This window comes from Cynocephalus volans, chromosome 6, assembly GCF_027409185.1.
Source record: "Cynocephalus volans isolate mCynVol1 chromosome 6, mCynVol1.pri, whole genome shotgun sequence".
NCBI classification, from domain to species: domain Eukaryota; kingdom Metazoa; phylum Chordata; class Mammalia; order Dermoptera; family Cynocephalidae; genus Cynocephalus; species Cynocephalus volans.
Window position 1 is genome coordinate 115,215,273 of NC_084465.1, and position 21,408 is coordinate 115,236,680.

The following is a 21,408-nucleotide window of genomic DNA, read 5'->3' on the forward strand; positions in this document are numbered from 1 at the left end:
AACAGATAACACATTATTCTTATATTGGTTTACTTCAGGAATGTAAGGTTAGTTTGACATTTGAAAATCAGTGATCTATTTTACCATATTAACAGAATAAAGAAGAAAATGTATATGATTATTTAATAGGTTCAGAAAAGACATTTAATAAATTGCTACATTCACTCATGATTTTTAAAACCTGTCAGAAAACCAGGAATAGAGAAATCATCTTTAATCTGGTAAGGATCACACACACACACACACACACACATACATACACAGCCAACATTATCATTAATGCTGAAATATTGAACATTTTCTTCCTGAGGGCAGAAAATAAACAGGAATGTCTTGTTGTACTAGAGGTCCTAATCAAAGCAATAAGGCAAGAAAAATAAATTTATAAAGATTAGAAAACTATAAGGATTGAAATAGTATAAGGATTGAGTACTTAGAATAATCCAAAATGCTCAATAGATAAATTATTGGAATTGTAATTGTTAAACAAGGAAACTAAAGATGAGATCAATATAAAAAACCTATTGTATTTCTCAAGATTAACAAAAATTGACCAGCCCTTAGTTAGACTAGGAAAAAAAGAGAGAATATTCAAATAACTAAAATCAGAAATGAAAGAGGAGACCTTACAACTGATGTTAAAGAAATAAAAAGGATAAGAGTCTACTATGAACAATTATATGTCAACAAATTAGATAACCTCAAAGAAATAGATAAATTCCTGAAAAATACAACATATCAAAACTAAATTACGGGCAGAAGGGAAGGAAAAAAACTAAATTATGAATAAATGAAAAATCTAAATAGACCTATAACTAGCAAAGAGATTGAATCAGTAATCAAGAACCTCTCAGCAACAACAAAAAAGCTCAGGACTGGATAGCTTCATTAGAGAATTCTACCAAATGTTTAGAGAATTAATATTAATCCTTTAACTCTTCCAAAAAACTGAAGAGAAGGGAGTACTTCCAAACTCATTTTATGAAGCCTCAGTACCAAAGCCAGACAAAGATGTGAGAAAACTAAAGACCAACACCCCAGATGAAAATTGATGCAAAAATTCTCAACAAAATACAAGCAAACTGAATTTAACAACACATTAAAAGGATTATACACTGTGGCCCAGTGGGATTTATCCCTGGAATGCAAGGATGGTTTGAATTATGAAAATTAGTAAATGTAATACACCAAATTCACAGAACAAAGGACAAAAATTATCTAATATCTCAACTGATGCAGAAAAAGTATTTAACAAAATTCAGTACCCTTTCATGATTAAAACACTCAGCAAACTAGAAATAGAAACAAATTGCCTCAACATAATAAAAGTCACAAATGAAAAACTCACAGCTTACATGCTCAACAGTGAAAAACTGAAAACATTTCCTCTAAGATAGGAACAAGGCAAGGGTGTCCACTCTTGCCACTTTGTTAACATAATAAATGGAAGTCCTAGTCAGAGCAATTTCAGAGCAATTAGGCAAGAAAAAGAAATAAAAGACATCTAAATTGGAAAGGAAGAAGTAAAATCATCTCTATTTGCAGATGGCATGATCTTATAAGCAGAAAAATCTAAAGATTACACACAAATACACACACACGCACACACACACAGAAAATAAGTGTTGGTGAGGAAGTGGAAAAATTGGAACCCTAGTGCACTTTTGGTAGGCCTGTAAAATGATGCAAAAAAAATTGTTTTTTAATTTTTAGAAAATTAAAAAGAGAAACACCAGGTATACACCCAAAAGAATGGAAAGAAACATCTCAAAGAAATATTTGCACAGCCATGTTCACTGCAGCATTATTTACAATAGCCAAGATGTACAAATAACCTAAATTCATCAACAGATGAATGGATAAAGAAAATGTGGTATAAAAATATAATGGAATATTATTCAGTTTTAAAAAGAAGGAAATGCTGTCATATGCTACAACATGGGTGAACCTCGAGGACATTATGCTAAATGAAATAAGCCAATTACAAAAAGACAAATACTGCATGATTCCACTTATATGATATATCTGAAGTAATCAAACTCATAGAAACAGAAAGTAGAATGGTGGTTTCCAGGGACTAGGGAGAGAGAGAAATGGGGAGTTGTTGTTCAATGGGTATAGTTTCACTAAAGCAAGATGAAAGAGTTCTAGAGATCTGTTGTATAACCACGTGCATATAGTTAACAATGCAGTACTGGACTGCACACTTAAAAATTGTTGAGGGTAAAAAAATTTCTATTTAATAAAATCCAAGTCTGGGACACTCTGCCTAGCACCACAAGACCCTCTCTCACGTGATTAGCAGAGATCTATGAACATTACAAAAGCAAGGGCAGAAAGCCCCTGACTTGTGATCAGTGAAGTGGGCTAGGTTTGGCAGCTATTTCTTCCTACATCTGGAACTCCAGTTTGAAAAAGTGTGTTAATAAAGTTAGAAAGCATTTTAAAAATTATATTTCTATACATTAAGAACAAACATAAAATTTAAAAATTATGCAATTTAAATTAGTATCACAAAATCACATACCCAGGAATGACTTGAATGAAAGATGTGCCAGGCTTCTACACAAAAATCTACAAACATTAGTAAGATAAATTAACGAAAATTTAAGTAAGTGAAGGAACATACTATGTTCATGGATTGGCAAATTGAACATTTTAAAGATGTCAATTCTCTCAAAATTGAACTGAAGTTTCAATAAAACCCCAAGGTTCAAGGAAAAAAAAATTCCCAACAGGATTTTCTTTGGTAGAAATTGATAAGATATTTCTAAAATTTATATAGAAATACAAAAGGCTAAAAATAGTTTAGACAATTTTGAGAAGAATGTTAGGACTTATAATGTAATTGAGAAAGTATGGCATTGTTGCAAGATAAAACAAATAGGCCAATGGAAAAGAATAAAGACTCCAGAAATAGACTCACATATATAACCACTTGCTTTTCAAAACAGCCACAATTGCAAAGCAATGGAAAAAGCATGATATTAAAAACCAATGGTATATTAATCAGATATTCATATGGAAATAATAAACCTAGCCCCCCCCCTACCTTACACCATACAGGAAAGTAAATTCCAGATAGACTGCAGACTTAAATGTGAAAATAAAACATTAAGTCATCTAGACAAAAACATGGGATCATATTTTTATGACCTCAGTGCAGGCAACAATTCTTAAGCAACACACAGAAAACTCTAACCATAAAGAAAACCACTGGACTTCAAACATTAAGAATTTTTATTCATTAAAAGTTTCCATTAAGAGAAAAGAAACCAAAATGGGGGGAGAGGGAAGATTAAATATATATTGAAAAAGACAATTTCATGTTGGAAAGGATGGGATAACTAAATTCTCCATCTCTACTCAACATTCTGGATGAGAGAGTAAATTGATAGAACCACTTTGGAACACTTCTGCTGAACAGGAAACCCAGCACTTTCATATTTAGGTTATGTACCAAAGAGAAATGTGTGCATATGTGTGTACAACCCAACATGTACCAGTGTGTTCTTAGCAGCATTGCTTATAACCTCCTCAAACTGGAAAGAACCCAAGTTCTTGGTTTCCCTGTGTCTTCCTTCCCTCACTGATGATTCAGGAATGAGATAGTTCAGCTCTTCAAGTCAGTCATGATCTCCAGTGGGACCCAGGTGGGGAGTGGGAGTTGAAAGTTAAAGGTGAGGGGTGTGGCAAAAGTAAAATGGCCTCTTTCCCACAGTGAACAAGAAGAAATGAGGTGGGTAAAGAGGGACTCCCCAGAAGTGCCAGAAATAAGAGCCGACAGGTCACCAGAAGGGGAAGTGTCAGGACTGAGGGGCTTTCCAAGAGGGAACGCAGAAGAAAGAGCTCCCACATTGTCCCGGGTCTTCAAGGACTTCTGCCCACCTGGTCCTTCTCCCTGACATTGCTGCTTCCAGCTGTGGCCTTCCAACCCAGTCCTCCCTCCAAACGTGTCATTCCATGTCTCTCCATTGCCCAAATTCCTTAGCCTGGCATCAAGATATTTTGAAATCTGTCCCCAGCATTCATCCTGGCCTCCAGGCACCCCAGATTGCTAACAGCTTCACCGACATGCCCGTTCATCTGGCTTCCACGTCTCTGCACGTGCTGTTTCAGCTACTGGAACCCTCTACCCTCCTTGGCTGCCTGTCAGCCTCCTACTCAATCTTCACAATCCAGTTCAACGTCACCTTCACTGACAATCTTTAACCTCTCCAAGGAGTGTGAGTCACTCTTTCCTCTGGGGTCCATCCCTCCACCAGAGCACATAGGTCACGGTGTTTTCACCTACGTTATGAGCAACATCTAGGCCGGGACCAGGTGTTTCTTGGTTACTGCTGCATGCTCAGTAATTAACCAGTGCCTAACACATAGTTAATGCTCAAAACACTTGTTACATGAATGACTAAGTGAAAGAGAATGCTTTCTATGATAACGGATTGTGAAGATGACCCTCAATATTAAAACCTATGTCGACTGTACATTCCAAGGTTAAATCTTATTCTTTCTGATTCCTTTTTCTTAAATTCAGAGCATTGAGGGCCTTATATACTTGATGAGAATAAAATCTGCACAGCTCCAACATTTCCTCACCTCCGGACCTTTGCACTTGCCATTGCCTCTGCCTAGCAACACTGTCCCTCAGCTTCTCTGCTTTCTTACTCTCAGGTTTCAACTTCAATGTTGCCTCTTTCAAGAGGCCATCCAGTTTGTATGAAAAGAGTCTCCTCTGAAGTTCTCTGTGCCACATGTCCCCTTGTTTGTCTCCTTCACAGCAATTGTAATATTAGGATTCATTTAGTAAATGTCCTTGTTTTTGTGTTTATGACCTGTGTCTGTCCTGGAGCATAAGCTCCCAGAGGTTGGGTAATTTCCTTGTTTTGTTCAACACAGTATCTCTAGAGCATATAATGGAGCCTGGAACACAGTAGGTCTGCAACAAGTAAGAAGAATGGTGAATGAATGAATGAATGAATGAATGAATGGGCTAAGAATTGATGTATCTACTAATACAAGAAGCCGGCCCTGAGGCAGCCCCTGAGAGGTCTTGGTTTCCCCATCAGCTTCGTCACTGTCCCCAGGGACTCCCCTGACCCCTCAGGCAACACCCTCAGCTCCCAGAGTCTGAGAGATTGTGACTGCTGTCATCAGATTAGTAACAGGAAACTTTCAGAGAGGGGTGGTGGATTGCCCAGGGTCACACAGCGAGTTCTCACCCAAGTGGAGTTCTCAAACTGTGGAGGAACTAGCCCCAGGGGCCTGGATCAGAAAGGAGGCTCTGCCGCTAACTCACAGTGGGATCTCAGCCGCCTCTCTTCCTTTCTCTGAGCCTCAGCTTTCCTCATCTGTAGAATGGGGGCAGTGGCCCCAGCCTGGCTGTGGAGTGTGAGGCAGGGGCTGGGCACACCATAGGTGTCTGGTTAATGTGAGCTGCTTTTCACATTTCTTTCTTGTGTGTTAGTGGAAAGGGTTTGGGTGTCTTAGGTCAGGTACGCCAGGGATCTTGGGCTTATAGCTTAGTTGGTAGGAGCTGAACATGAGGCAAAGGGCCTGCTGTTCTCCAGCCCATGCAACCTCTGAGGCTGTGCAACCTCTCAGCCTGTCTCTCCCAGCCCGGCAGCAAATCTCTGTCCGTGCAGCCTCTATTAGCCTGAACAACCTTTCCCTCCTGGAACTTCTTCTGTCCTGTGCAACCTCTCCTCACTGAGGAGCGTGCCTCAGTCCTGGCATCCTCTCCACTCCTGTACAACCTCTGCCTCCCTGTGGTCTCTATCATCCTGGGCAACCTCCATCGCTTCTCGGCCTTTTGGCTAAGATCAAGTGTAGCATCCTGGGCAACCTTGCCCACACTGTGCACCCTCTCTCTGCTTCTGTAGCCATACCGTACTCTAGTCCCATTTCCCCCAGGCCAGCAGGGGCTGGTTGTAAAGCAGAGAGAGGAAGGACGCTTGGACCCATGACTGCTTGAGGCCACGAGGTAGGGAGCTGGGGCCGGGCTGGCAACTCTGTCTTCTCCATTCCCAGTAGGCCCCCACCAGCCTGCTCTGGCCCTGGCCGGAGTAGACTGAGTGCTACTAATTCATATTGGAGAAAGCTGGCAGGCCTTAGCCCTGGTCTACACCATCAAGCCCACTTGGTAGATGAGGAAATAGAGCCCAGATAGGCCCAGAGCCTTGTCTGTGGTCACACAGTGTGGAAGGATCAGCGCACTTGCCACACCTCCCTGGGGACAATTCAGGTTGCTGCATCCTTCCTGAGGGCCACAGGGACCAGTCGGCTGGGTCCATAATGCAGATGTCCTGAGCACTCGGGGGCCTTCAGTGGGGCCCCTGCCCCCACCCTGGGGAATATTCTCAGGTCGTTTCAGAAGTTCCGAGTTTACTCAGAGCTCACATTTGAGCTGTCATGAAAAGTCCCTTTGGCCTGGGGCCAGGGCAGGGAGTGGGGGTGGTGGCACCTGTGAGCTGTAGGGGAGGTGGTCTCTCCCAGCTCCCCCTTCCCCTTCCCCGTCAGGGTTTTGGGGGTCACTGGAGGTCAGGGAAGGAAGAGCATGTGGGCAGTGAGGGTGAGAGGACCCTCTTCCTCAAAGAAGTGTTGGTTCCCCTGTCTTCACGGCTGTCTTCCCTCCCCTTCTAAATGACTCCCTAGGGGACCTTGGAAAATCTCCCTCCTCTCTGAGCCTTAGTTTCTTCATCTGTGAAAGGGGGGAATGGAATCATTGTAAGAGCTTTCATCTCTTGAGGTCTTGAGCATCCTAGCTAGTAAGAAAACGATTATTACCCATAACATTTAAAGTAAAACCTGTCAGCTACTGTCCCTTGTGAGCTATCTGTGGGTCACTGCTCAGCTCTGTCCCCTCATCCTCGCACTGACTTTGTCTATCTGTGCACCACTGAGCCGTCAAGTCCTAGGAAGGTTCCTGACCCCTGGGAGGTGCTCAGAATCCCTGCAGGAAGGAATGACCTTCTCTGCTCAACTGGGGGGTCCCCCGGTCAGGGAGGCTGAAGGCGCTGGCTCCCCTCCCTGGCTGTGGAGGGAAGGAGCGCCCCACCTTCCTTTCATTCATTTATTCATCAGCACCAGGGCTGTCCTGATGCTGCAGAGAAGCTGTGCCTCCCAAAGCTTCTCATGGCCTGCTTTCCTCCTTTCCATCTTCTCTTGAACTAGCCTCCTCTCCGGTGCACCCCCCATCCCAGCGCCCACAAGCGCCTTACAGGCTCCAACTCCCACCTCCCCCTTCTCTTGGCCTGAAGTCAGCCCCTCTGGGCCTTGAGCGGTGGGAGCCTGCAGAGCCTCGGGCATGCCCCACCTCTCCTGGGCCTGGATTTTGGCCACCTCCTAACATATCTCCCCTGTGGGGGTGGGTAAGGATCCAGACACCTGTCAGGGTAGAGAGGGCAGGACCAGGGCTTCTACTGAACCCACCATGGGGAATGGGTGACCAGAGCTTCTCCTCTGGGGGCTGCCCCCCCTGGATGTCCAGCCAAGCTGATCTGATGCCCCTTCTCAGAAGATGGCCCAGGACTAGGAGTCTTGTTTTTTATGTTATCCTGCTCAGCAGAGCGCGGCCTTGCTGTCACACATGCTGGGGTCCAATCCCAGTTCTGCATCTCCCGGTCACAGTTACCCTAGGGCAAGGCTGCTCACTGAGCCTCAGTCTTGTCATCTGTGAAATGGGCTGAATGAAGCTGCCAGCCTCACCTGGCACTGGGAGGATTATGGGAGATCCTCAAGTGCCTACAACATGGTGAATGCTGGTGCTGGGAGGACGAGAGCCCAGGGGCTTGGGGAAGCAGGATCTCAGTTTCCTGAGTGTGTTCCTGCACCTCCCACTGCTCCTGGAGTCCAGTCCTTCCCCTCCACAGGCTCAAGCTTTCTCAGGATGCCAACTCCCTTCCTAAAAGGGAAAGGGTCATCTGCGATCACAGCTTTCACACTATCATGCATACTCTTGAATCCTCACAAACAGTCCCATGGTGTGGAGCTATCTTTGTCCCCATTTTACAGATGAGAAAATTGAGGCTCCACAAGGCTGGAAGAAGAGAGGCTTGCCCAACTTCCCCCAGCTAGGAAGTAGCATGGCCAGATCTTGACCCAACAGGTTTTCCCCAACCCACTATGTGCTCCTGAAACCCCTGCCCTCCCCCCAGGGGAGCACAGATGTCCTCCTGTGAGCAGCCTCATGACTTTTTAATGTCTCCTCCAGCAAGTCCTTGGTTCCAACTCCAGGTGGTCACTCCCTGGCTCCTCCCCCCAAAATGTGTCTGCCTGTTTCTCACTTTCCCACTCCCCAGGCTCAGCCCCCACTAGCTTCCCCATGCCCCTCCTCCATGCGCACACACAGCCGGGTTTGCCTCCCGACATCTGACCCATGCCCTGAGCTTCATGGGAAAGCTGAGGTGCTCACCCTGCCACATCCTAGCTGAGTCACCTAGGGAAAACCACCTTACCTCCCGGAGCCTCATTTCCTCATCTGTGAAATGGGCACAAAAACCCTTGTTTTGGAGGATTAGATTGAATAAAGGTGATAAAACACAGAAGTTGGCACAAAGTTGATGCCCCTTCCCCCAAACAGGCCCTATAGAAGGGTCAGATTCTGCACCCAGGCCCACCCCTGCCTGGCTCAGCTGCCCAGAACTAGGTGATTGTCACGTCATGTTTGGCCTAGAACTGGCTTTCCTTCCCCACCCCCTGCTTTTTGGAGGCTGGTTTCTACAGACAACTCATGGGGTCATCTCAGCCATACCCCAGCTTCCACCGCCCCAGGGCTCCTGCAGACCCACAGAAAAGAACTCCAGTCATCCTGAGCTTGGCTGAACAAGAGACTCCAGCCCCAACTCTGCCTGGCCTCACTGCATGACCATCCATGCCTCAGTGTCCCCAACTGTGACCTGGGCACAGGACTCCTTAGAGTCCTCCCACCATGAAGCCACTGAGGTCGAGTTACCTGCGGTTTCAGCCTCTCCCTCAGAAATCCATCCCGCGGGTTTGGGGCAATCTGGTGGGCTCCGGGGGGTGGCAGCTGGGCTCGTCGTGGGGTGGGAGATGAAGGTCCGAGAAAGCAGGCAGGGGTCTGGGGGTAGGAATCCACAACCTGCCCCGAGTCACCAACCTGACAGTCATAAGACCTGTTGCCAGATTGACGGACAGCCGGGCAGGTGGCCCACACAGAGGGAGCAGCAGACAGAAGAAGGAGGTTGCGGGCAGGAATGACAGACGGGCAGGAAGACAGACCGACGGACACACAGACAGCACGTGGCTGTCAGGCACCCTCAGGGAGGAGCAGGCAGACAGCCCGCCCCGAGCCCATGGTCCCGGGGCAGACAGGGGCCCTCGGGTCTGCCGGCCGCCCGCGTGTGCGGGGCGGGGAGGAGGATGTGGTGAGGCCCGCGGCCCCGCCCACCGCGCGCTGGGCTCCTCCCCCGGGGAGGGGGCAGGGTGGGAGGGGCCGGCGCCTGCGGGCGTCCACCGTTCCGCAAAGGTCACCCGCTAGGAAGTCATTGGGGGCCGCCAGGGTGATATCTGTCTCCTGGGGACAGGTGATATCATCCCACAGGCCTCACGGCTGTGACCCGTGAGGCAGGCTGTGGCTGTGAGCCACCCCTTCTCACAGATGTGGAAACAAATGTGGGCTCCTCGGAGCAGAGCTGTGCAGACCTGGTACAACTGGCCCCCGAGGCCCCGGTGGCCGAGTCCAACCCCTCCATGCAGAGAGTGGACTGGGACCCTAGGGACAGAGACTTGCCCAGGGTCCCACGAAGCCCCTCATCCAGAGTTTGCAAACTGGCCCACTGTCCTCTTTCACGAGGCTGCCTGCCAGCGGGGTCTGAGCGTGGGACTCCCTGCTGTGGCCGGATCCAGACCTCTCTCGCCCCGCTTCCGTTGGATCCAGCCTCCTGCTGCAGTGCGGCAGGGAGCAGGACTCCGTCTCCACGCCCTTGAGAAGAGAAGCCCTCAGGCATGTCACACCACCTCTTTGAATGTCTCTCTTTCCCCATCTGTCAAGTGGGAACGCCTGGCCCGAGGGAGAGGGCTGCCATCAACACATGAGAACTCAAGAAGAAAATAGGGAAAAGAAATTCTCAGGAGACAAGCCAGGGGCCCAGGAGAGGGTCAGATGTCTCTGGCAGACATTTAAGAAACCAGGGGACAAAATTTAGCAAGCAAAAGCCCAGCAGCCTCAAAAGAAGAAGAGCAAGAGGATGGCTACCACCACCCTGCCTTACTCAGGCACCTACGTGATCTCATTTTGTCCCACAAACCCTGTGAGGCAGACTAGGCTAGTCCCATTGTACAGATGGAGAGACTGAAGCCTAAAGGGGCAAAATGTCACATAAGAAGTGTCAAAGCTGGGATTTGAATTTCAGTGTGTTTGATTCCTAAGCTTGCACCAGTCTGTGAAAATGAGCCCAAAACAGGATGAAATGTTACCAGGGTGGGTGGGGGCAATTCTGTGCTGTTTTGATGACACAGATCGGCTCAAACACACATGCTATCTCTCCCAACTGACTAATTTTTTTTTTTTTTTTAAAGATGACCGGTAAGGGGATTTTAACCCTTGACTTGGTGTTGTCAGCACCACGCTCAGCCAGTGAGCGAACCGGCCATCCGTATATGGGATCCGAACCCGGGGCCTTGGTGTTATCAGCACCACACTCTCCCGAGTGAGCCATGGGCCGGCCCCCAACTGACTAATTTTTGAGAAACAACTTGGAGCTGACCCACATGACCGCTGCAGAGAAAAAGAGACAGCATCTCACTATTTCTTTCTTTCTTTTTTTTTTTTTTCTAGCTCCTTTTGAGGAACTTGGTATAAATTCCCCTGTGGCCGATTTGAAGGATGTTTGCCCTCTAAAGCTTCTCCTCCTGACTGCCAAAATATCTTGTGTTCTCTAAAGAACAAATCTTGGAAGGAAGCCAGTTTTGCTTTTTCTTTCTCTTGATCTTCAGGGTGAATTTTCTGATACCATGCACTGGAGTCAGTGGCATTTTGAAGATCAAGAGAGGGAATAATAGTAAAGAAAGCTAATATTTACTGAGAACTCACTCTGCACCAGGGTTTTGAGGACTTTTAAGATGCATCATATCACTTAAACTTCAGAATAACTTGAGAAGATAGTCATCATCGTGATCATCATCATTTTCCCTGTTTATAGGTGAGGAAACCGAGAGGTTAAGTGACTTATCCAAGGATACACAGCTGGTGAGTTGCAGAACTGGGATCTGAACTCAGTAATTCGGGCTCCAAAGCCCACTTTCTTGATAACTCACTCCACTTCTTCTGGATAGAAATAAAGTGTGTTCAGGGAAGGGTCCCTCGGGGTGGTCTCACTGGGTCTATAAATGTCTCATACGTGTGGCCCCCATAGTTTTGGAAGGAGGTTGTAATAGGATCTCTGAGGCCCTCCCAACACCCCCTGGTATTCAGAGCTGCTCAGTGAGAAGGAAGTGTTCACATTTGCATGTCAGCCAAAGGGCCTCCTGGGAAAATAATAATTGAGACAACACCTCCCTCAACCCATTTCCTCTTTTTTATTTTTATTTTAACAGCTTTATTTAGCTGTACTTTACACAACATAAAATCCAGCTACTGTAAATGTACAATTCAACAATTTTTTGTAAATTTATTGAATTGTGCAACCATCACCACGATCTAACTTTAAAACATTTCCATCACTCCAGAAAGACTCCTTGTGCCTGTTTACAGTCCAATCCCCATTCCCACTCCTAGCTGCACTAATCCGCTTTCTGTCTCTACTGATTTTCCTTTTTCTTTCTGGACATTTCCTATCAATTGAGTCATACAATATGTTGTCTTCTGTGTCTACTTTTATTCAGTGTAGTGTGGTTAAGGCTCAACCATGCTGTAGCATGCATTAGCACTGCATTCATTTTTGTTGCTGAATGGTCATTTGGATTATGCTCACTTTTTTCTTTATTATAGATAAAAGTGCTAAAAACACTTGCATGCGAGTCTTTGTGCAGAAACACATTTTCAGATCTTTTGGGTATATAACCAGGAGCAGAATTGCTGGGTCATATGGTAATTTTACGTTTAACTTACTGAGGAACCAACAAACTTTTCTACAGCAGTTGTACTGTGTATGAGAGTTCCAATTTCTCTACATCCCTGCCAATTCTTACTTTCTATTATTTATTTTTTTATTATAGCCTTCCTACCGTCTGTGAAGTGGTATCTCATTGTGGTTTTTCTTTGCATTTCCCTAATGATTAATGATGTTGAACATCTTGTCATGTGTTTCACAGTCACTTGTATATCTTGGGAGAAATGTTTTTTCAAGTAGTTTGCTAATTTTTAAATTTGGTTGCTTGTCATTTGTGGTTGAGTTGTAATAGTTCTTTACATATTCTGGATACTAGACCTTTATCATATGTATGATTTGCAAATATATTCTCCCTTTCTGTGGGTGGTCTTTTCATTTTCTTGATAGTGTGCTTCAATGCAAAAAAAGTTTTTAATTGTTATGAAGTACATTTTATCTCTCATTTTTTCTTGTAGTTGTTCGTGCTTTTGGTGTCATATCTAAGAAGTCATTGCCAAATCTAAGGACACAGAGATATGCCCCTATGTTTTTTTCTAAGGGTTTCATTGTGTTAGCTTTTATATTTAGGTCTTTGAGCTATTTTGCATTAATTTTTGTGAACGGTGTGAAGGGTCCAACTTTACTCTTTTGTATGTGGCTATCCTGTTGTCCCAGTGCTGTTAATTGGAAAGACTATTCTTTCCCCATTGAGTGGTCTAGGCATTCTTATCAAAAATCAATTGACTAAAAATGCATAGGCTTATTTCTGGACTCTCAGTACAATTCCATTAATCTTTATGTTCATTCTTGTACTAGTATAACATTGTTTTGATCACTGTATCTCTGTTGTAAGTTTTGAAATTGGGAATTTGACTCCTCCAACTTTGTTGTTCTTTTTTAAGATTGTTTTGGCTATTCTGGTTCCTTGCAATTCCTCATGATTTTTAGGATCAACTTTTCCACTTTTTAAGAAAATGCCATTAGGATTATGATAGGGATTGCATTAGATCTATAGATTGCTTTGAGGAGTATTGCCATTTTAACAATGTTAAGTCTTCCATTACATAAACATGGAATTTAAAAAATTTATTTAGGTACTTAAAAAAATTTTTTAGCAGTGTTTTGTGGTTTTCAGTGTGCAAATCTTGTGCCTCTTTGGTTAAATATATTCCTAAGTATTTTATCCTTTTTTGATGCTATTGTAATGGAATTGTTTTCTTAATTTCTTTTTTTGGGTTATTCATTGCTAGTGTATAGAAACAGTTGATTTTTGTGTGTTGATCATGTACCCTGCCACTTTGCCAAATTTGTTTCTTAGCTCTAACAACTTATTTGTGGAGTCTTTAGGATTTTCTATACATAGGATCATGTCATCTGTAAATAAAGGTAATTTTACTTCTTCCTTTCTGGTTTGGATGCCTTTTATTTATTAATTTTCTTACTGAGCTGTTATGATTAAAACTTTCAGTATAATGTTGAATATCAGTGGTGAAAATGGGTGTAGTGGATTGAATTATGTCCCCCCAAAACTCATTGAAGCTTGAATTTTGTCCCCCAAATATTATGTATTAGAAACTTAGCCCCCACTGTGACTGTTAAGAAGGTGGGATATCCTATTATGGTAATTGAAAGGTGGAGCCTTGAAGAGATGATTGGATTGTAGGACTGTGCAGTAGTGAATGGATTAAAAATGGTGGCCAGGGGCATGGTTCTGAGGGCTTTAAAAGAAGAGGAGAGTCTGTCCCTCTCTCTCACTCTGCTCTGCTCTCTCTCTGCTTCCACCATCTTGCAATGTGAGGCCCCTGGGTCACTGTCGTCACCACCAGATGGACTTTGGACTTCCCAGCCTCAGAAACTGTAAGCAATAAATTTAGTTTTTCATTATAAATCACCCAGTTCCATGTATTCTGTTATAGCAACACAAAATGGACTAATACAGAAAATTGGTACTGGGAGTGGGGTATTGCTTATAACAAATACTTGAAAATGTGGAAACTGCTTTGGAACTGGGTGTTGAGGAGAGGCTGGAGAAATTTGGAGGAACAGGCTAGAAAAGCTTGGATGCTGGTGGAAGTTTAGAGGACAAGAAAACCAGGGGAAGTTTAGAATGTCTTAGAGACTGGTAACGTGGTGATGAGCAGAATGCTGATAGAAATATGGACTGTAAAGACCATTCTAAGGAGGTCTCTGATAGAAATAAGGAGTTTATTGGAAACTGGGGCAAAGATCATCCTTGCTGTGAACTGGCAAAGAGCTTGGCTGCATTGTGTCCATGCCCTAGTACTTTGTGGAAATTGGAACTTAGGAGTTGTGAACCAGAGCATTTGGCCAAAGAAATTCCTAAGCAGCAAAGCATTAAGGAAGCTGCATGGCTGCTTGTAACAGCCTACTCTGAGTTATGGTGGCAAAGGCATGACATAAATCCAGAATTTAAAAGGGAAGCAGAGTGTAAAGATTTGGAAAATTTGCAGCCTGGCCATGTGGTAGAGAAGAAGAGAGCATCTTCAGAAGAAAAATCCAGTGGTGCTAAGAAGATTAATACAAAGGAAAGGGATTATCAAGAGAAGGGGGAAAAGGCCCTGAAGGCATTGCAGAAACCTCTGGGGCTAGCTCTTCCATTTCAGGCCCAAAGACCTAGGGAGACAAAAGGGTCTTGGGGAACAGGACTGAGGCACCCTCCATAGGCTCACTTCTCAGGACCACCTTGGGAAGCTGCTTCCAGCACCAGCATCCCAGCTGCTTTGGCTGCTCCAGCCATGGCAAAATTAGTCCCAGATGTGGACCTGAAGCTTTAGAAGACACAAGCTAGAAGCCTTGCTGGTGTCCACATGGTATTAAGTCTCCAGGCTCACAGAATGCCAGAACTGTGGAGGCTTGGGAGACTCCACCCAATTTCAGAAGATGTATGGAAAAATATGGGGGCCCAGGAAGATATCTGTTGCAGGGGCAGAGTCACTACAGACAAATTTCACTAGAGCAACACCAAGCAGAAATGTGGGGTCAGAGTTGCAGCAGAGAAATCCCGTCAGCACCGTGTCTAGTAGAGCCATAAGAGTGGGACCACCATGGAGACCCCAGACCTCTGGAGTTACTGGGGTGCAATGCCAGCCTGCAAGAGCTAAGGCATCACTTGAGACCAGGAAAGCCATAGAAATGGAGCTGCCTGAAGACTTGGGGACCCAACCCCCACACCAGTGTGCAGAGGATGTTGAACACGGAGTCAAGTTACAAGATTCACCAGCTTTAAGATTCAATACAAGTCCTGATGGGTTTCAGACTTGTTTGGGACCTGTTACCCCTTTCTTTTGGCCTATTTTTTCCTTTTGGAATGGGAGTATGTACCATAGGAGTATTGTATTTTGGAAGTAGATAACTTTTATTGATTTCACAGATAAGACTTTGGACATTTGAGTTGAAACAAGTTAAGATTTGGGGGATGAAATAAGTGTATTTGCATGTGAAAAGACATGAGTTTTGGAGGGCCAGGGGCAGAATGTAATGGGTTGAATTATGTCCCCCCAAAACTCATTGAAGCTTGAATTTTGTCCCCCAAATATTATGTATTAGAAACTTAGCCCCCACTGTGACTGTTAAGAAGGTGGGATATCCTATTATGGTAATTGAAAGGTGGAGCCTTGAAGAGGTGATTGGATTGTAGGACTGTGCAGTAGTGAATGGATTAAAAATGGTGGTCAGGGGCATGGTTCTGAGGGCTTTAAAAGAAGAGGAGAGTCTGTCCCTCTCTCTCTCACTCTGCTCTGCTCTCTCTCTGCTTCCACCATCTTGCAATGTGAGGCCCCTGGGTCACTGTCATCACCACCAGATGGACTTTGGACTTCCCAGCCTCAGAAACTGTAAGCAATAAATTTAGTTTTTCTTTGTAAATCACCCAGTTCCATGTATTCTGTTATAGCAACACAAAATGGACTAATACAGTGGGTATCCTTGTTCCTAATCTTTGGAGGAAAGTTTTTAGTCTTTCACTCACTGAGTTTATGTTAGCTGTTGGTTTTTCATATATAAGCTGTATCTTGTTGAGGAAGTTCCCTTTTTATTCCTAGTTTGCTGAGTGCTTTTTTTCCTGGAATGATGTTAAATTTTGTCCAATGCTTTTCTGCATCAGTTGAGATGAACGCGTGAGTATTTTTCCTTCATTGTTCTAATGCTGTGTACTGTATCAATTAATTTTCTTATATTGAATCATCCTTGCATCCCTGGGATAAATCCTGTTTGGTCATGATGTATCATCTTTTTAACATGCTGTAGAATTCAGCTTGCTGGCATTTTGTTGGGGATTTTTGTCTCTATATTTGTAAGGAATATTGGTTTATAGTTTTCTTTTCTTGTGGTGTCCTTGGCTGTATCTGGTATCACAGGATGAGTTAGGAAGTGTTTCCTCCTCTTCTATTTTGTGGAGGAGTTTGAGAAAGATTGATGTTAATTCTACTTTAAATGTTCAGTAAAATTCAGGGAATTTAAATTTTTTTAAATAAAATTTAATGGTGCCCAGAAAAAAATAAAGTTCAGTAAAATTCACCAGTGAAGCCCTTTGACCCTGAACTTTTTTTTGCTGGGATTTTGACAGGATTGTGTTGAATGTATAGATTAACTTGGGGAGATTTACCACCCTAAAAATATTGAGTCTTCCAATCCATGGACTTGGACACTCTCTCCATTTATTTATATCTTTTAAAATTTCTCTCAGACAACCCCCTTCCTCATCGATTCCTTTTTCAATTAATTATTTTTATTGTGATAAAATATGTATGACATGACATTTACCACTGTAACCATTTTTAAGTGTGTAGTTCAGTGGTATTAACTCATCCATTCCTTTTTGAGGTTCAATGTTGTGGGGCTCCTCTGATGGACCAAATGTCCTGCTGAGGGTCAGAGCCAAGAAAGTATGGGGGACATTTCACTGGGAACAAACCACAAAGGAAGAGATGTCTAGAGGGTCATGACAGGAGGGCAGGATTGTGCGCAACATGTGGCTGAAACTGGGAAACCCTTTACACTCAGTTACCCTGATATGATGGGTTTATTTCAAGAGCAATAGCTTATAGAGGAAAAACTAATAAGTAGTATCCTCAGTTATGAGTAACAGAGGGAATATGATTATCCTGCTTCAAAGTCTCATCCTGGTTTGTTTCAGGCTCTGGACCAGTAGGGATATCATTTGAGCAGATGATAACAATATATTAAAATTTCATACATTTCTTTCCCAAATTAGGTTCTCTAGCAGGCTGATTAGATCCCCCAGCCACTGATCATATCAATCATTGTTTGGTACGTGAATTGCATCTTTGGTGGGTTCCCTCAGAAGCAAATTATAAGAGAAGGATACAAATGCAAGTAGTAGATTTGGGAGGTAATCCTGGGAAACACTTGGAGGGGCGTGGGGAAGCGAGAAGGGGAGGGGAGGAAGGCAAGAAAGGGCGATTTAAGGAGCAGGTTCGTGCTGTGGGCACTGGGGCTTAACCCAATGGGGGACTCCTGGAAGATGGTATAGAATATGCCTCCAAATTGCCCCAAAGGAGAAACAAGAAAGCCAGGGTATTTCTTCTTTAAGACTCATCTGTCATTAGGTGAGTGCTGCTTCCAAAGGTACATACTCTCTGGCACTTCCAGCTTGTCAATTGTGTGCACCTGCAGCCAAAAATAAGCCCTTGGGCAGAGAGTTGCAGGTGTTTGCAGTAAGAATGTTTAGGTGTTATATTAGTCTAGTTCATTGCTTATTGCATAAATAACTGAAATCAGGTATTTGGTAAATAAACAATATTTATTGCTTACAGTTTTGGAGGGTGGGAAGTCCAAAGTCCAGGGAATACATCTGGTGAGAGCTTTATTCTTGTTCGTGGCTATTCAGCGATTCAGCGTGCCACATGGTGGATGGCAGAGCAGAGAGAGAGACTAAGATCCTCATTCACTCTCCTTCCAAAGCCAGTAGAACCACTCCCATTGTTCTAAGAAGGGATCAATCCATCCATAAGGGCATAGCCCTCACAATACAATCACCTCTCCAAGGCCCCACTTATCAATTACTGTTACAGGATTTCCACCCTCTTAACACTGTCCCAGTGGGTATTGTTTCTAATACACAGACTTTCTAATACACAGCAGGTGTATAGAGCTGAGAGGTCAAGGGTGAGGCTCCAATCTCTGGTGCAGGGCAATGGCAGTGACTACTAGTTGTCCCCAGCCTCCATCCTGCCTTCTTCCTTGTGTCAGAACTGTAGTGTAATTCTGGATAGCAGTGTGCCCAGCTGATAGACCACTCCCAGAACTCTGACTAATAATACAATTACTAATAACAAAAATACAGAATTGTTTACATTTTAAAGAACTTGCCATCTAGCAAGTACTGTGCTACGCTATCATAACACCTTTTAATTTAATATCTTCATTTTCAACACGAGAAAACAGAGGTGCAGGAGACTGGGTAACTTGCCCATAGTCATACAGGTAGTAAGTGGCAGAGGCAGGATTTGAACCTGGGATGTCTAGCACCAAGTGTTAATAGGGCCATGTCTGGGTGGTGAGAATTTTCATTTTTAATTTTTCATACTTTTATGTACTGCCTGATTTTTTTTCTACCTTTTTTTTTTTTTTTGACTGGTAAGGGGATCGCAACCCTCAGCACAGTGTGGTCCGCACCACGCTCAGCCAGTGAGCGCACCGGCCATCCCTATATAGGATCCGAACCAGCGGCCTTGGCGCTACCAGCGCCGCACTCTCCTGAGTGAGCCACAGGGCCAGCCCTGTACTGTCTGATTTTTTAAATGATATATTACTTCTAGAATCTGGGAAAAATAATAAAGCTCTTTTCATTTTGGAAATAAATAAAGGAAGGTCAGAAATATTGGTGTGCTGGGGAAAGGGCACAGCAAGAAGAGATGGCATTCACAAACTGTAGAGATGTAAATAGTGGTCCTCCGAAGACACTGACCAAGGACAGGGGCAATGTCCTTTACTTCAGGTCAAATGGTCAATCACACATGTATGAGGATTAGAACCACTGAAGCAACATGTCATGTGGAAAATGCTTGGGGGATTTTCCCAAAGTCAAAAGCATGTCATGGCTAAGAGAAATGTGAAACATCCTGAGGCTGCATTAATAGAGGTGTGCTGCCCAGAACAAGGGAGGTGAGCCTCACTGCACTGGCCACACCTGAGGTCTGCAGTTGAGAAGGTGGAGGGGTCTGAAAACCATGAGCGAGTGGCTTGGAGAGAGAAGACTCAGGGTGTGTCCATCAGAGCTGGCCTTTGGGTCCAGACCAGTGCAGCCAGAGTTGCCTCATTGGAGTAGCTGGTGAGCTTCCTGTCCCTGGAGGTACACAAGCCAAGGTGTGGTGTATGACTGGAGTGACTGAGTGTGTGGTTGGACCACAGGGCTGTGAAGATTCCTTCTGTGTCATGTGGTGCAGGAGGGCTTACAATGGAAGGACAGGGTTGTGGACTGAATGTTTTTGGCTTGTCCCCCACAATTCATGTGTTGAAACCTATAGTGGATTGAATTATGTCCCCCCAAACTCACTGAAGCTTGAACTGTGTCCCCCAAGTTTCATGTATTAGAAACTTGGTCCCACTGTGATTGTTAAGAGGGTGGGAAATCCTATTATCGTAATTGAAATGTGGAGCCTTGAAGAGGTGATTGGATTGTCAGACCATGCAGTAGTGAATGGATTAAAAATGGTGGTTGGGACTGGTTCTGAGGGCTTTAAAAGGAAAGGAGGATTCTCTCTCTCTCTCTCTGCTCTCTCTGTTTCTACCATTTTCTGCCGTGTGAGATTCCTGTGGTACCATCACCACCAAGGCCTTCACTAGCTGTGTTCCTTGGACTTTGGACGTCCCCATCTCAGAAACTGTAAGCAATAAATTTCATTTTCTTATCAATTACCCACTTCCAAGTATTTTGTTATAAATAACAGAAATGGACTAATACAAAGCCCTAGCACCCAATGTGGCTGTATTTGGAGATGAGGCCTCTAAGGAAGTAATTAGGGTTAAATGAGCTCAGAAAGGTTGAGCCTTGATCCGATAGGGTTAGTGTCCTTATAAAAAAACATACTGGTGAACTTGCTCTCAATTTTTCTCACAGCAAGAAGGCAGCTGTCTGTAAGCCAGGAAGAGAGCCCTCACCAGACAGCAAACCAGCTGGCACCTTGATTGTGGACTTCCCAGTCTCCAGAAATAAGTGTCTGTTGTTTAAGCCCCCTAGTCTGTGGCATTTGGTTATAGTAGCCCATGTGGATTAAGAGTTTCTGCAGCAGCTGTGCTGATCAGCTCCTCGGCAAGGTTATTCCAGGGGATCCCAGGGCTGAGCCCTGGCTTGGAGGTGCTGGCCTCCAAGGTCAGAGGTGGGGGCAGGGATCGGAGCAAGCTGATTAGGGTCTTAAGGTCGAGGAGGAATTGCCAATCATCTCCCTTCCCTGCTATCTGCAAATTTTTCTCAGTTAACAGAATAGATCTTTTCACTGTCAAACCCTCAAGTCCAGTGGGAAGGTGGACACACAGGACTAAAAGTAAAGCACCTGGGTGAGTGGCATGTGGTAAATATAAGAGTTACTTATAGTCGCTGTTGTTGTTACTACTGTTATTATCAATAATAGTGACATTGCCCTTTTTGTTTTGTTTTGTTTTGTTTTTTTCTTTCCAGCTCTGATTTACCCTTCTTGTGGTAATTGCATCCTGATTTTTTCTGGGATATTATCACCTGCTTCACTCTCAGTCCCTTCCCCCAGGACAGCACATGACCCTGGCTTAAGCCAATTCACTGTATTCCCCAGGCCACATTAATTGACCCAGTCTGAACCAATGAGACTCCATGAGCCTTTAGACAGGATCATTGGGGCAAAGACTTGGAGCTGAGAAATGTGCTTTCTGGAGCTTCTGTAGATCTCTTGCAGCCACGATGAGAGAACCCAACTCAGAATAAAGTCAGCATGGAGGAAGTGACCCAAGAGACCCGGATCAGCTGTACCTGAAAGCCAGGACTTTTTAGCTAAATGAGACGAAAAGTTTTCTTTTGTCTTCAGCCAGTTTGGATCAGGTTTCTCTTACTTGAAACTAGAAGGATCTTGACAGACATTACTGTATGACCTGAATGTGCTATAATGGTTGTCTGTACAAAGCACAATGAGTGCAGAAATGAGGTGACCACTCATTATGCCTGCAGTGGTGTGGAGGGAGTGTCCCAGGAGGGCTGCCTGGGGGAGGGCTCACTTGAATTGGATTTGGAAGGTCAAAGAACAGTTCATTGTGTTGAAAAGATAGAGAGGGCATCCAAAACATTCCAAAAACGTGGATGGGGAAACCAAGAAATACACTCCTAAGTCACCCAAGGGACAGTGAGAAAAAT

At 44.3% G+C, this 21,408-nt stretch overlaps 1 protein-coding gene across 1 annotated transcript in view; it reads right to left on the minus strand.

Moving 5' to 3' along the window:
* The window catches only part of IL21R (interleukin 21 receptor), a 33,058-nt gene extending 24,059 nt beyond the window's left edge, over nt 1–8,999 (minus strand). The window contains exon 1 of the mRNA XM_063101309.1: nt 8,951–8,999. The gene's annotated coding sequence lies outside the window, so the exon portion shown is untranslated. The remainder of the gene's footprint in view (nt 1–8,950) is intronic.
* Between the last annotated feature and the right edge of the window lie 12,409 nt (nt 9,000–21,408).